Below are 11,934 nucleotides of genomic sequence, written 5' to 3' on the forward strand. Positions count from 1 at the left end.
TGAGATGCAGCATCTCATTTTCAAGGGGGTCCTTGGAGAGTTGATGAAGACAACAACAGATGAAGAAGGACAGACTGTGTTTTACTGAAGCAAAGTCTTGTAAGCTTCCTATTTTGTTTTGCTAAACTCAAACAAGCATAAGAAATGTAACTTAAATAGAGCAGATGTTGTGAGATGCGTTCCTGTGGTAACCAGGAGTGGTGTTGGCCCATTCAAATAGTAGAAAATGCCAGACTTTTGTGCTGGTTTTTGAAGGTTCTAATGAAAGACATGCCAAAACTAGGCAACAGGGAATAACATTTCAGAGTTGTTGTTTTTTGTTTTTTCTCTACGTATTAGTTCTATGGTGAAGCCTGTTAAATTGTGTCAAAATGCTACATGCTAATGGTTGCTGTACATCTAAGATTTATGGGTATGTTAATGATACTTCATGTTGCACAGATAATAGGAACAGCAGGAAGCCAACAATAAGTGATGAGATGTCCCTTGAATGTTCTATAGCATTTGTCAGTACTCTTAAATTCTGGCATTGAAATCACTTCCAGCAAAAGCAATCCTTCAACCTGTGAGCAATTTCTTTTTATCTGAACACTACTCATTTTTGATCAAACCTTGTTCAATGTTCTCATCTACTGCAAGTACCAGTTGATACACATGGAGGGAAAAGTTGAGATTAGACCTGAATGGGAAAAGGGCAGTCTAGCCTGACCTGTTTGGATGGAACAAGGTGGGCGAACTGTGTTCAATTTCCCATGCCTTTCAAGACGCGGGTGACAGCAGGTGGCACGTTTAACACTTACATCAATCACACTCATGTTCCATTAATGTGGTGCTTGTGTGTGTGCTTTGTTGCCAGCAGCCACACATGTGCAACTGGAGTATGTACGTACGTGTGTAAGCATTTGTACATGTTGTTCCTCTACATTGGCTTTTTCTGATTAAACTGACTGCAAAAGTCCTACTGTGTGTGCAAGCACATTTGCTCTTTCCATCACCAAGCTCACATGTGGTCCATCTCGCAGAATAGATTCATAGTTGGGTAACTTCAGTACAGAAACGTTTTAAGTAGCCAATAACCACTTTCAGCAGCTTCTGTGTCACAGCCTAACTATCTCCAGACACATTTTGTGATTTTTGCAGAAGTTGCCTCCATCCACATCACTGCTTGTCTAACATCACATCAGCACACTCAAATGTTGTCTATCCACATCTACAGGCAGTGGTCCAGTGGATGTAACCTTTCCAACAAAGTTTCTATACATTTCCACAAATTCAGCAGGCAATCAGATAAAATGCATCCAGCTCTCTATGTTAAAAGTTATCTGATTGTGACAAAGGGACAGCGCTAATGCGATTTCTCAAACACTCAGCTGAAGCTTAAATGACTCTTTTTGTACTGATAAGTAAAAAGCTTGGCAGCACTAATAGAAATCCACATATTGATTCTTTTAAGCCAGTATTTTTCATTTGGAGTGAGCAACATTGTTCTCTTGGAATAAAAACGTTTTGTATGAAAACACAATAAGCACAAAAGAGAAATATTACCACATCAACAAAACTACTGTAACTGTCTCCCATAAATTAAATTAAATGACTACTAAATGGTATGCCAAATTCAATTTGTGGGAAACATAATTGCTGCAAGGATTATTTTAACTACTAATGTTTTTTCCAGTTCACAAAGTACTATAAGTGCTTGTACAAGGATTTGATGCTGGACAACGTCTTGTGTTCAGTGTGTGGTTAGGTTTCGGCTATGAATGTCCTCTGGTTATGGGTTTTGAGCAACCAAAAGTTCCAAACTCAAGGTGATTCCATTCACAGTGCAGCAGCATTTCTTCACATTTGAAAAGATGATCCAGCTAATAGTTGGCATTTATTCTTGAAAAACGAGTTTATAAATGAATCCATTATCAGTGGTGGTGGACCATGAAATTGTCAAGTAATAGTTAACTGACCAGTAGATTCAGGACTAAACACAACTCAGTAACACAAAGGTTGAGCTGCACAGCTTTTCCTCCTCACTCTGTTATTTTTACAAGCACATATCAGCCACAGTTCAGAAGGCTCCTCAGCAAAGGTGGCTCATCAGGTCTGCAGTCTTGCTCTCATCTCTCTGGTGACATCACAATACAAGCCTTTGAACCACTGACACTTGTATCCCAACCACTGAACAGTCTGTGAGAGACATGCTTTAGAATCCACCTGCAAATACGAAACCTGACATTGCTCTTCATGCTGCCCTGACAGCAACACCACAGCTCGCCTCACACCTTATTAACTGTAAGCGGCATCCTCAAAGGAATCCCCGGGGTCACAGACAGGGTTATTTACCACACCTGTCACCCGGCTTAAAAGCTTTTGTTGGCGTTGCATCTTTGGTCTGCCAGATGCGACAAAAGAGCCGCAACATGCTTTTGCTGGGCATGGCCGCGTTTCACTAGACTGCTCAGTAACCTTTTAATTGTGCAAACATGTGGGACTTAATGATCTTGGGGTCTGAAATAGGGAAAGTCAATACATCACCAATGCAGACACAAATGTGAGTCATAGTACGCCACATGCCAATTAGCACAAAAGACCTATACACACTGTATGTGCATATGTGCTCTCAATGTTGTGTTTCTATCTGTTGCCATGGCTTTTGAGACTTAATTTGGACAGATGATATGGCATAATTGGAGCTGTAAAACCTTGCATATCAAAGTGTTGATTGCCAGACAGAGCAGTGTGTTACTGCAGACATTTAAGTGTTTTCCATGGTTACATTGTTGTGACTACCTTAAAGACAGCACTTAACAACATGATGTAAGACCAATTAAATAAATGTATTAATACTGTACGGCCATTATGTTTGCATGTGGCATGAAGCAATGAAGTGGTGATAAGAGTGAAACAAAAACACTTGATCAAGTCTCACTTAGCAACAAGCGGTAAAGTTTATGCGTTATCGCCTCCTTAACTTTTTTGAGAACATGTTAGCCCTGGTTTGGTTTCCACCAGCTTTCGAGAGAAATGGCTCTTAAATGGTGCTAACTTTGTCTGCTGTTTGGTGCTGGGCAGGTAGTGTACAGTGGGGTTTCGACAAAAACAGCTTAATATTGATTAATCCAGCTCTTAAATTTCTAATTTTCAGTAGGAACCAGTGGACCTGGGACTGAGTGCCACAGACAGGGTAGGGAAGTTGGAAAGCACCAAGAAACTGACAAAAGCATTGCTGATTTGTTCTTTTACTGAGACTTGTTAACAATAACAAAAACACTGAATAACACCAGCTCTATCCTTTACTGCTTTTGACTTGTCAGATAATGATTATTTCTGTGAAAAATAATCCTATTTGTCATTGGTGCTGTTGAAATGTGACATCCCATAATGCCCTTTCTTTGGAAAACACAGCTATAGCTTTTGGAATTGCTCACTAAGGTCAGCTTGACCATCTGCTCCTCTATGTCCTAAATGTGTACATTTGCCAACTAAGCAGGGCTGACACTCTACCTCCTGGAGATGTTCAAAAACCGCCTCCACCCTATCTACAATCACCAGCCAGACACATTAACATCCTTATGCAAATACCTTCTCTTTGCCAAGGATATTACCTTGGTGATTCCGCACAGGTTGTTGAGATTAATTAAACATTCTGAAATAATGCTTCAGAATGTGACCAGCTACGGTATAATTACATTTAAGATTTACCATTAGCTTTATATTTGCTGAATCACTTTCTTTTGAATGCTGTTTTGGGTCGCGCCCACATTAGCATTATCTACGACTTTGTAAAAGGAGGTAATCTTGGCAAAGATGAAAGAGGCAATGATGAAGAGAATATGACAGATATGCTCTGTTGTTTCTTTTCTTCCCATTTCCTGATTGCTCTCAGCTGCAAGAGGAGAGGATCCATCCCTCCTTCAAACTGTTATCACCCTCCACATCTCTGCTTCTCCTTGATACGTCCTCCCGGAATCTATCTTATCCACTTCTATACAACCCTCAGACTCCAGACGCTTTTATCTCCACTCTTCTCCCCTGACTCTATCTTTCCTTACTCCTCCCTTATTCCTCCAAGTTCAGCCTCCAAATGATGAAGAAGAAAAAATTCCAACAACCTTGATGTCCTCCTTCCCCTCTTCAGCTTGACCAAGCTCTTTGTAGTTTCCTGAAGGAAAATCGACAAAAAGCAAGATCAGACAGAAGGAAGGCCTTTGTGGTGTGACAACTTTAATTTTGACAGATACCATTCTGTAAAGCCCTTTGAATCTAAATAAGGAAGCTGTGTTGGTAGTTAATGTAAATTCAATGTGTAATTATGATTTCTGCGGTCGCAGTTAATAAAGTAACAAAATAAGTTGTGCCTTTCAGCGCTAATACTTCAGACATTCTGCTCTAAATAAACTGTCAAATTAGCTTTCTCCAATCTATCAATACTCACTATAACTCAAAATGGATCAAGACAAAACATGTAATTATTTATGCAGTTTTTTAAAATGAAAGGGTTAGGGTTAGAGCAACAAGTTCCAGACCGACATCCTACTGTACATATTGTCATTATTATTCCTGTCGAATAAGGAATTTTCTTCTGGCTACTGGCGGTAGCTTAATATCTAGTGGACATATACAGGAGTGGTTTCAATCTTCTCATCTTACTCTCCACCAGAAACAAACAAGGGTTTTCCCCAAAATCTCTAGCCAGTTCTCATTCCCAGGGCGTCAAATACCTACGTTTTGTCACGTCCTTCAGCGTCTGGCACCAACTGCCTTTAGCATCATAGGTCAATGCACTTGGTGAAGCCCTTTAGTGTCATTGTTCAATGCTAAAAGTAGGCCTAGTATAAATAACGTCTGAGGAAGGAGGTCGTTGGGGTGGATGGGTGGACGGGTGGGTCAGAAGCCGGACATTCACCTAGGGGACCGTTTTTTGTTTCCCTTGTGAAACAAAAAATCAACATTGATTCTTTTTAATTATTATTATTATTATTATTATTATTATTACTGACATAACGTAAGTCACGTAAGTTATGCAGTTACTTCTGACCCAAACCATGATCTTACCCTAAACCTAACCAAATTTGATGTTGCACAACATTGACCACTAGTTTTATTGTGAAAGTATAACTGGACGTTGCATATTTATTACTGCTAACTTGACCTCAGAGCTCACACACATGAAAAAAATTACTAAAGGGTACCCAGGGCATTGATAAGTGACGCCAGGGGTGTGGACCAAGCATACATACAGTATGTGACGAGCTGTGAATGAGAAGGGGCTGAAATGTTGAACTTTTGCTTTGACAATTATGGCAGCAGCAACCAATTAAATAACCACAGCATTAGTTCAAAAGCCATGTGGTCCATAACATAAACATGAAATATTGCTGAAGTTCAAACCGAGCATCAGAATGGGGATTTAAGTGACTTTGAACGTGGCATGGTTGTTGGTGCCAGACAGGCTGGTCTGAGTGTTTCACAAAGTGCCAATCTACTGGAATTTTCTCACACAACCATCTCTAGGGTTTACAGAGAATGGTCCGAAAAAGAGAAAATATCCAGTGAGCAGCAGTTGTGTGGATGGCAATGCCTTGTTTATGTCAGAGTTCAGAGGAGAATCAGCAGACTGGTTCGAGATGACAGAAAGGCAACAGTAACTCTAATAACCACTCGTTATAACCAAGGTATGCAGAATACCATCTCTGAATGCACAACATGTCCAACCTTGAAGCAGATGGGCTACCGCAGCAGAAGACCACACCGGGGGCCACTCCTGTCAGCTAAGAACAGGAAACTGAGCCTGTTGAGCCTACAATTCACACAGGCTCACTAAAATATATATAGATATATAGAATATTGGGAAAATGTTGCCTGGTCTGATGAGTCTCGATTTCAGCTGCAACATTCAGATGGGAGGGTCAGAATCTGGCGTAAACAACATGAAAGCATGGATCTGGATCCATCCTGCCTTGTATCAACAGTTCAGGCTGGTGGTGGTATAATGGTGTGGGAGATATTTTCTTGGCACACTTTGGGCCCCTTAGTACCAACTGAGTATGAAACCGACAGCCTCCCTGAGTATTGTTACTGACCATGTCCATCCCTTTATGACCACGGTGTACCATCTTCTGATGGCTACTTCCAGCAGGATAATGCACCATGTCACAAAGCTCAGATCATCTCAAACTGGTTCACTGGTCTCCAGCGGCCTCCACAGTCCCCAGATCTCAATCCAATAGAGCACCTTTGGGATGTGGTGGAACGGGAGATTCGCATCATGGATGCGCAGCTGACAAATCTGCTGTCATGTCAATATGGACCCAAGTCTCTGAGGAATGTTTCTAACACCTTGTTGAAAGGATGCCATGAAGAATTAAGGCAGTTCTGAAGGCAAAAGTCCAACCCGGTACTAGCAAGGTGTACCTAAGTAATAGTGTACAGAGTGTATACTGTTTAAGTGTTTATTTACTGAATTTGTATTTATTTACTGGGGGAAAAGCATTTGTTGCAATTCTCATTTGTAGAATGCTGATATAGCCTACTTGCTTTGAACCAAGCGTGCAGGCCTTTTGCCGCTATGTTTCCTGTGTTACGTTGGAGTGTTAGTTGTGCACATCTTTAGAAATTAACACACACATCCTGAGAAATATTAGAATGTGAAAGTTAACAGCAACAAACAACAACAATAATGATGGAAATTAGTTTATAGCCCGTGTTGCCGCTGGCACTTTTTCTGCAGTAATCTTTCAATACACAGTAAGGTTTTTATTTGCAGCTGTGTAATTTTCTATTAATTTCTTTGGAAGTTTCCTGGAACTACTAATGAGATAAGATAATTAAGAACTAATTGCAGGGAAAATCTAGACAGTGGTCTGTTGGTACAATATCAGTTAATCATTTCAAATGAATGGCTTGCATAACCCATAGAGCTCTTCAGTCAGTGCACAGCAGGTCAGCTAAACATGTAACAATGTAAACATAGTAAGGTATAGGTTACCAATATGTTTATAATGTGCATGACCAGAAGTTCTCGAGCAAGATATTCCAGTGTCGGCTATGATTCTGCCCTTTTCTGAGGGAATGTACTTTCTAATCCTCCAGGTAGACTCTAAGAATGCAGGCAAGCAAGCATGTAAACAATGTCAATCATACATCAGCTGCTTGTCTATGCAGATGTGCTGATTAAAAGTGAGCATGTCATGAGCTATAGAAGCCACTGAAGTAAACAGAAGTAATAATAATGTTGAAGCTTTAGTAATTTGATGTTGAAAATGTATTGAAATTGTGGTAAAAGAAATTTCCATATCATTAGAATAACTTAATTACATTAGCTCCACATATTTAGGAATAGGCAGAAATGCAAGACCCTGAAGCCTTGCAAGTATCTTGTCGTTATAACATTTCTTCTAAATAATGTGACCTTTCCAATGTGTCACTTAGTCACACCTTGTTTTACCAAACAATGGGGATGATAAGCCTGTATGCAAATTATGTAACAGAGCTATGCAGTATAATTTGCTGCTCAGCCCAGTGACCTATTGGATTTAGGAAAATATGTAATGAAAGGCCTCTATTTTATAAATTGTCATTCATATTGCATAAAAGAATAGTATTATTTCATCATGGAAGGTAACACAAAAAACATCTAGTTGCAAGATATATGGCACGTCTTCTGTCTTTCTGTAGTCTGCATCAGCAAAAACGCAGTAAGAACCAGCCGTCTTCAGCTTGATGGGTGTCTTGATATTACAGCAGCCAACATTCTGTGAGTGTGTCAGCCTTCATCCTGTGATTGGCACTCACTCAAGTGAGCCACCATCTGATTTCTGGTCTGTTATTGAAGATAAAAAGATATTACTTTCTTCTATGAAGCACAAGGACCAGCAATCACCGCAGTGTATGTGTCATTAGCCCTCAAATGAATCAGGACATTGGCTGTGTGGAGTGAAAGCAGTGGCAATTTAGGTTCCAAAAGGAAATGCCTTGTCAAATCGATCTGCCTGCTGTGACATATCAGTATTTAACCTTCCTGCAGTCTCTTTGGATGGTGGCTGCACATCATTTTGCACACTGTGCTGGTCTGGACATTAATTCCTCCCACTCCTGAGACCTTTCACCTACACTGCTGCAATGGAATGAAAACATACAGTACAAAGACACACAGTGGGTGTCTTGCCGTGTGTGCATCTTGATGCTTACCATGTAGCATAAAGACCCAAATGAATTGCTTTCCATTAGGTTGCTTGTTCATGCAAAGGTACAAAAAATAGCAGATAACATAACAGAAGGAAAAGGAAAAAGCCAGAGATGCAGAGAGGGTGACATCTGTTGGACAAATGAAGAACTTAATGCATTAAGTCTATAGATAGAAATACATTAGATATGAAAATCATCTATGATATATCTCAGCCTAGCACTATTCAAAAAGTTTCACATCTGCAAAGACATTTCCCCATCCCCAAACCCAGTAAATTTACTGCATTTCCACACACAAGAATTCATTTCAAACCACTTACATGATCAGGTTGTCAACAGAAAATTCCGTCAGGTTAAATGTAGATGCCAAAAGCTTGATTCGTCCTTGCCTGCTAAAAACAATGTCAGACAAAACAATTGCCAATGTGCCAGCTTTTTTACAAATTGACTTCTTGTCAGGAGGATAACACCATTTAAATGCAGATTTTCAACTGCGTTGTGCTGTATTGTTTGACTTTCAGTAAGAAGTGATTACCTGTACAGGAACGAAACTCCCCCACCATTTAGATGAAGCTATTGCCTTCAAGTCCCTTTGCCATTCATGCCAGGAAGAGATCAAAATGTTGAAAACGAGACTTTAATAACAGGTCTCCAAGGACCAAACTATCAACCAAGGAAAACTGTTATAATGGGGACAATTGTGTTATAGATGTCTCACATTTTTCTGACATCTGAAGAGGACACATTTACAGCTACACTACATCACCAAACATCTGAACAGTACACACACATTTGTGATTGATGAATGTTTCATTCTAAATCCATGGGCATTAATCTGCCTCTATTTTTCTGGATTTTCACTGGAACTTCGATTCAAAATATTCAAGGTTCATATATATATAAACAATATATAAGCAATTTTCTCTTCATTGTGTGTTTTTGGTTTGGGTTTGTTCACCTTTCCGCCAGCTACTGTCTCAGAGGGACAACTTCACATTTGAAATTCTACATGTACAACGGGGACATGAAATCTCATAAACAATAAGTTTTCTTATTGCTGCACTGAATTGGCAATGCCTTGCAATGATATTGTCAGTGATTTGGAGTTTCAGATTCATGAAGTTATTTTAGTGACATGTGAAATGAGTTAGCATTTGTGCACTTCCGGCTCCCTCGTCTCGAAGCAAATGGGTTTTTTGAATGGGGTTTTGGTCAGATGCCTGAAATAAGGTCTGTGGTTAACACAAGCTTAAGATATGCACACTTAATGTTCTAATGTTGAATTTAGAAGCTTTATATCTTAAAAAGGTTGATCATTTGTTAAGATTATTTTGCTGAAAAAATAAGTATCAAACTTTGACAGCGCTTATTTTCTGCAATAATCCACAATACAAAATGTGATGAGATTCTGGTATTCTGACATTTATTTTTCCGTATTAAAAATCATTCTACTCATTATTCTCATACATACTCATACATTATACTCATTATCTCACTTACTGCACAATTATGCCACAGAGAAAGGGCTGATAGCGTTAAAGCAAGAGTAAAGTTAGCTGACGAGAGAGGTGAAGATAGGGTACATTGGTACATTAATTATTTTTGTAACTATTTCAGATGTGTGTGTGTATACCAAGAAAACAATAATAACACCAGAGTGAGAACATTGAATTTATGTCTTATTTCTAAGAAAAAAATCAGTTTTAAACATAATGCAGTTGCTAAATTAAATATGACAGCTAAACTGGTCCTGTTAAAGATAACTAGCTTAGTGGGGCAGCAGTCAGCTTTGACAACGTTGTTGCAAGTTTTGACAAATTTGAAGATACCTTAAGCAACTTTTTCCCCCTTTCTTTTCAAAGAAGAGCCTAGCGACAAATTTGCCTACTTTTTTGGCAGACATTAGCTACCCTTCCTTGATGAGAGTCACCAAAATTCTAATAGTATAATACAAAATGTGCACATACAGTGGTTGTGAGTTTTTCTGTATCTGTGTCTGTCTGAGTAGGATAAAGCAGACTAATCATGAACCATAGAGAAATGTGAATTGGCTTTATTGGCATGAATGTGTAACAACAACATTGCCAAAGCATCATACATACAACATAAGAACCCCATACATTTCATTAAACAAGTAATTAAAGCGTAAAATAATCAAAGCGTATGTGTGTTTGTGTTGTAACATCTATAGCAACAGTTAGCAATATATTGAGTAAGCTTACTTTCTGCTGAAAATAGTTAGCAAACTAGTGAAACTCATGGAAGAACATGGAATAACAGAGATGCATTTCAATATAAATGAATAAACCCATAAAAATATAGATATTTTAACATACACATTTGTTGCAAAGTTTGCTAGATCAGTCTAAATACTTTAAACCTTTTGCACAACTTCACAGTTTCTCTGAAAATAGTAGATACTTGAAGGAGGATCAAACTTATGCATGTCTTCTAAAATGTCTTTTTAAAAATAATTTCTGGTAATTGGTGAAGGTTTTCTGTAATTCCATCCACCACCGATCTATACCTTTATCATTTGCAATGTCACAGAGGGTGGGAGCCAAGGCAACAGGTCTAATTACTGCGCCTCTGTGCCACTTCAAGTATTGTCATGTTTCATAAACTGAAATATTGTGCCGAATCTACTTTGATCTATTTTTGCTTCTTTGCACACCATTCTGTTGGAATCGCCCGTGGTGTCGCCTCTAACTCTAAAGGGCAGAATTTTTAAGTGACATTTTCCAACAATCAGATTTTGTTTTTGCTCTATGTTAATTTTCTTTATTCTACTCTGTACTGACAACTCTGTACTTGGTTGTAAGTATGGTATATGTGAGAGATGTATGCTTATATTTTTTTGTATCAAAAGTGGGATGTGATTCTAGATAAACCGCATACCATGACAAATACCATAATATAGAGCGAACGCCGACACAGGAAGTAATGTAACTGACGTTAGCTAACTTGTGGGTTAGCAAACTGTCGCTACAGTTGCTGCTGGGAAGCGAACATGCAGAGAGGACGAAGCAGTCCCAGAGCCCAGCACACCAGCTCCAGACAGCGATACTCACAACTCTCCTGCTACTATAGCTAACATCACAACAACAGCATGTCTTTCTTTGTTTCCCATTTGCAGAGCCACGGCTGTGTGCAAACAAAGTGGGAACCTCCGGGTCTGAAAAGTGAAGCCAATGCGGATGTGCCTTGAACTTAATGGCAAAATAAGCCTACTCCTTACATGTGCCCCTTTTTTCCTATCACCTCTGTCGAGGTTCCAAGCGAGCTGAGTTGAACTGAGGCACAGATGTTTAAAAACGGTTTAGGTCTGAATACATGACAGGCCAGTCCATCACCTTCACCCTCAGCTTCTTTAGCGAGGCAGCGGTCGTCTTGGAGGTGTGTTTGGGATCATCATCATTAGAATACTGCCCTGTGGCCCAGTCTCTGAAGGGAGGGAATAATATTCTGCTTCACAGTACATGTTGGCATTGATGGTTCCCTCAGTGAACTGTAGCTCCCCAGTGCCGGCAGCACTCATACAGCCCCAGACCAGGACACTCCCACCGCCATGCTTGACTGCAGGCAGGACACACTTGTCTTTGTGCTCCTCACCCGGTTGCTGCCACACACGCTTGATACCATCTGAACCAAATAAGTTTATCTTGGTCTCATCAGACCACAGGACATGGTTCCAGTAGTCCATGTTCTTAGTCTGCTTGTCCTCAGCAAACTGTTTGCGGGCTTTCTTGTGCATCA

This window comes from Micropterus dolomieu, linkage group LG07 (genome assembly GCF_021292245.1).
Source record: "Micropterus dolomieu isolate WLL.071019.BEF.003 ecotype Adirondacks linkage group LG07, ASM2129224v1, whole genome shotgun sequence".
Lineage (NCBI taxonomy): Eukaryota > Metazoa > Chordata > Actinopteri > Centrarchiformes > Centrarchidae > Micropterus > Micropterus dolomieu.